The sequence below is a fragment of the Oncorhynchus mykiss genome, chromosome 6, assembly GCF_013265735.2.
Source record: "Oncorhynchus mykiss isolate Arlee chromosome 6, USDA_OmykA_1.1, whole genome shotgun sequence".
Classification (NCBI taxonomy): domain Eukaryota; kingdom Metazoa; phylum Chordata; class Actinopteri; order Salmoniformes; family Salmonidae; genus Oncorhynchus; species Oncorhynchus mykiss.
This window is the reverse complement of record NC_048570.1, coordinates 2,489,240-2,494,654: the sequence shown is the minus strand read 5'-3', so window position 1 is coordinate 2,494,654 and position 5,415 is coordinate 2,489,240.

Below are 5,415 nucleotides of genomic sequence, written 5' to 3'. Positions count from 1 at the left end.
ATAGGGAATATGGCTCTGGTCTATAGTAGTGCACTATATAGGGAATAGGGCTCTGGTCTAAAGTAGTACCACTATATAAGGAATAGGGCTCTGGTCTAAAGTAGTACCACTATATAGGGATTAGGGCTCTGGTCTAAAGTAGTGCACTATATAGGGAATAGGGCTCTGGTCTATAGTAGTGCACTATATAGGGAATAGGGCTCTGGTCTAAAGTAGTACCACTATATAGGGAATAGGGCTCTGGTCTATAGTAGTACCACTATATAGGGAATAGGGCTCTGGTCTAAAGTAGTACCACTATATAGGGAATAGGGCTCTGGTCTAAAGTAGTGCACTATATAGGGAATAGGGCTCTGGTCTAAAGTAGTACCACTATATAAGGAATAGGGCTCTGGTCTAAAGTAGTGCACTATATAGGGAATAGGGCTCTGGTCTAAAGTAGTACCACTATATAGGTAATAGGGCTCTGGTGTATAGTAGTACCACTATATAGGGAATAGGGCTCTGGTCTAAAGTAGTGCACTATATAGGGAATAGGGCTCTGGTCTAAAGTAGTGCACTATATAGGGAATAGGGCTCTGGTCTAAAGTAGTACCACTATATAGGGAATAGGGCTCTGGTCTAAAGTAGTGCACTATATAGGGAATATGGCTCTGGTCTATAGTAGTACCACTATATAGGGAATAGGGCTCTGGTCTAAAGTAGTGCACTATATAGGGAATAGGGCTCTGGTCTATAGTAGTACCACTATATAGGGAATAGGGCTCTGGTCTAAAGTAGTGCACTATATAGGGAATAGGGCTCTGGTCTAAAGTAGTACCACTATATAGGGAATAGGACTCTGGTCTAAAGTAGTGCACTATATAGGGAATAGGGCTCTGGTCTAAAGTAGTACCACTATATAGGGAATAGGGCTCTGGTCTAAAGTAGTACCACTATATAGGGAATAGGACTCTGGTCTAAAGTAGTACCACTATATAGGGAATAGGACTCTGGTCTAAAGTAGTGCACTATATAGGGAATAGGGCTCTGGTCTAAAGTAGTGCACTATATAGGGAATAGGGCTCTGGTCTATAGTAGTACCACTATATAGGGAATAGGGCTCTGGTCTATAGTAGTACCACTATATAGGGAATAGGGCTCTGGTCTATAGTAGTACCACTATATAGGGAATAGGACTCTGGTCTAAAGTAGTACCACTATATAGGGAATAGGACTCTGGTCTAAAGTAGTGCACTATATAGGGAATAGGGCTCTGGTCTATAGTAGTACCACTATATAGGGAATAGGGCTCTGGTCTAAAGTAGTACCACTATAAAGGGAATAGGGATCTGGTCTATAGTAATGCACTATATAGGGAATAGGGCTCTGGTCTAAAGTAGTACCACTATATAGGGAATAGGACTCTGGTCTAAAGTAGTGCACTATATAGGGAATAGGGCTCTGGTCTATAGTAGTACCACTATATAGGGAATAGGGCTCTGGTCTAAAGTAGTACCACTATATAGGGAATAGGACTCTGGTCTAAAGTAGTGCACTATATAGGGAATAGGGCTCTGGTCTATAGTAGTACCACTATATAGGGAATAGGGCTCTGGTCTAAAGTAGTACCACTATATAAGGAATAGGGCTCTGGTCTAAAGTAGTGCACTATATAGGGAATATGGCTCTGGTCTATAGTAGTGCACTATATAGGGAATAGGGCTCTGGTCTAAAGTAGTACCACTATATAAGGAATAGGGCTCTGGTCTATAGTAGTGCACTATATAGGGAATAGGGCTCTGGTCTAAAGTAGTACCACTATATAGGGAATAGGGCTCTGGTCTAAAGTAGTACCACTATATAGGGAATATGGCTCTGGTCTATAGTAGTGCACTATATAGGGAATAGGGCTCTGGTCTAAAGTAGTACCACTATATAAGGAATAGGGCTCTGGTCTAAAGTAGTACCACTATATAGGGATTAGGGCTCTGGTCTAAAGTAGTGCACTATATAGGGAATAGGGCTCTGGTCTATAGTAGTGCACTATATAGGGAATAGGGCTCTGGTCTAAAGTAGTACCACTATATAGGGAATAGGGCTCTGGTCTATAGTAGTACCACTATATAGGGAATAGGGCTCTGGTCTAAAGTAGTACCACTATATAGGGAATAGGGCTCTGGTCTAAAGTAGTGCACTATATAGGGAATAGGGCTCTGGTCTAAAGTAGTACCACTATATAAGGAATAGGGCTCTGGTCTAAAGTAGTGCACTATATAGGGAATAGGGCTCTGGTCTAAAGTAGTACCACTATATAGGTAATAGGGCTCTGGTGTATAGTAGTACCACTATATAGGGAATAGGGCTCTGGTCTAAAGTAGTGCACTATATAGGGAATAGGGCTCTGGTCTAAAGTAGTGCACTATATAGGGAATAGGGCTCTGGTCTAAAGTAGTACCACTATATAGGGAATAGGGCTCTGGTCTAAAGTAGTGCACTATATAGGGAATATGGCTCTGGTCTATAGTAGTACCACTATATAGGGAATAGGGCTCTGGTCTAAAGTAGTGCACTATATAGGGAATAGGGCTCTGGTCTATAGTAGTACCACTATATAGGGAATAGGGCTCTGGTCTAAAGTAGTGCACTATATAGGGAATAGGGCTCTGGTCTAAAGTAGTACCACTATATAGGGAATAGGACTCTGGTCTAAAGTAGTGCACTATATAGGGAATAGGGCTCTGGTCTAAAGTAGTACCACTATATAGGGAATAGGGCTCTGGTCTAAAGTAGTACCACTATATAGGGAATAGGACTCTGGTCTAAAGTAGTACCACTATATAGGGAATAGGACTCTGGTCTAAAGTAGTGCACTATATAGGGAATAGGGCTCTGGTCTAAAGTAGTGCACTATATAGGGAATAGGGCTCTGGTCTATAGTAGTACCACTATATAGGGAATAGGGCTCTGGTCTATAGTAGTACCACTATATAGGGAATAGGGCTCTGGTCTATAGTAGTACCACTATATAGGGAATAGGACTCTGGTCTAAAGTAGTACCACTATATAGGGAATAGGACTCTGGTCTAAAGTAGTGCACTATATAGGGAATAGGGCTCTGGTCTATAGTAGTACCACTATATAGGGAATAGGGCTCTGGTCTAAAGTAGTACCACTATATAGGGAATAGGGATCTGGTCTATAGTAATGCACTATATAGGGAATAGGGCTCTGGTCTAAAGTAGTACCACTATATAGGGAATAGGACTCTGGTCTAAAGTAGTGCACTATATAGGGAATAGGGCTCTGGTCTATAGTAGTACCACTATATAGGGAATAGGGCTCTGGTCTATAGTAGTACCACTATATAGGGAATAGGGATCTGGTCTATAGTAATGCACTATATAGGGAATAGGGCTCTGGTCTAAAGTAGTACCACTATATAGGGAATAGGACTCTGGTCTAAAGTAGTACCACTATATAGGGAATAGGGCTCTGGTCTATAGTAGTACCACTATATAGGGAATAGGGCTCTGGTCTATAGTAGTACCACTATATAGGGAATAGGGCTCTGGTCTATAGTAGTACCACTATATAGGGAATAGGGCTCTGGTCTATAGTAGTACCACTATATAGGGAATAGGGCTCTGGTCTATAGTAGTACCACTATATAGGGAATAGGGCTCTGGTCTATAGTAGTACCACTATATAGGGAATAGGGCTCTGGTCTATAGTAGTACCACTATATAGGGAATAGGGCTCTGGTCTATCGTAGTACCACTATATAGGGAATAGGGCTCTGGTCTATAGTAGTACCACTATATAGGGAATAGGGCTCTGGTCTATAGTAGTACCACTATATAGGGAATAGGGCTCTGGTCTATAGTAGTACCACTATATAGGGAATAGGGCTCTGGTCTATAGTAGTACCACTATATAGGGAATAGGGCTCTGGTCTATAGTAGTACCACTATATAGGGAATAGGGCTCTGGTCTATAGTAGTACCACTATATAGGGAATAGGGCTCTGGTCTATAGTAGTACCACTATATAGGGAATAGGGCTCTGGTCTATAGTAGTACCACTATATAGGGAATAGGGCTCTGGTCTATAGTAGTACCACTATATAGGGAATAGGGCTCTGGTCTATAGTAGTACCACTATATAGGGAATAGGGCTCTGGTCTAAAGTAGTGTACTATATAGGTAATAGGGCTCTGGTCTATCGTAGTACCACTATATAGGTAATAGGGCTCTGGTCTAAAGTAGTACCACTATATAGGGAATAGGGCTCTGGTCTAAAGTAGTACCACTATATAGGGAATAGGGCTCTGGTCTATAGTAGTACCACTATATAGGGAATAGGGCTCTGGTCTATAGTAGTACCACTATATAGGAAATAGGGCTCTGGTCTATAGTAGTACCACTATATAGGGAATAGGGCTCTGGTCTATCGTAGTACCACTATATAGGGAATAGGGCTCTGGTCTATAGTAGTACCACTATATAGGGAATAGGGCTCTGGTCTAAAGTAGTACCACTATATAGGGAATAGGGCTCTGGTCTATAGTAGTACCACTATATAGGGAATAGGGCTCTGGTCTAAAGTAGTACCACTATATAGGGAATAGGGCTCTGGTCTATAGTAGTACCACTATATAGGGAATAGGGCTCTGGTCTATAGTAGTGCACTATATATATTCCCAGCTAGACGTACCCTTACCAGACCAGACAGTACTCCCAATTTCCCTTTGGAGATCTAGGCTATAATTTCATAGATCTATATTTCTTAGGTATCAGATAGAGTCTAGAATGAGAGTCAACATGGGGCCAAAGAACATCCAGCCAACTTGACACAACTGTGGGAAGCATTGGAGTCAACATGGGGCCAGCATCCCTGTGGAAACGCTTTCCACACCTTGTAGAGTCCCATACCCCTGATGAATTGAGGCTGTTCTGAGGGGCAGAAAGGGGGGCGTAACTGAATATTAGGAGGGTGTTCCTAATGTTTTGTACACTCAGTGTCTACGTAGTAGGATAGATTTCAGATGGAGCCGTGGTCGGGAACCCAAACACCTTAACGAGGGAAGCTTTTCATCCACAAAACATGAGAGTAAAACAGAAACAGGAAACTTCAGACCATGTCATCATGTTGGAGAGGAAATCAAATCCAAGACTTGTCAGGAAGATAATTATCTAGTATTCAATTCATATATTGACTTGTCAGGAAGATAATTATCTAGTATTCAATTCATATACTACTACTATGTTCCACGTACATGGAATCTGCATCACTGAGCTCCAAAAGTATTGGGACAGTGACATATTTGTTGTTTTGGCTCTGATACATTGACTATGAGGTTAAAGTGCAGTTTGTCAGCATTAATTTGAGGGTATTTTCATCCCATTTCACGTGAACTGTTGAGAAATTAAAGCA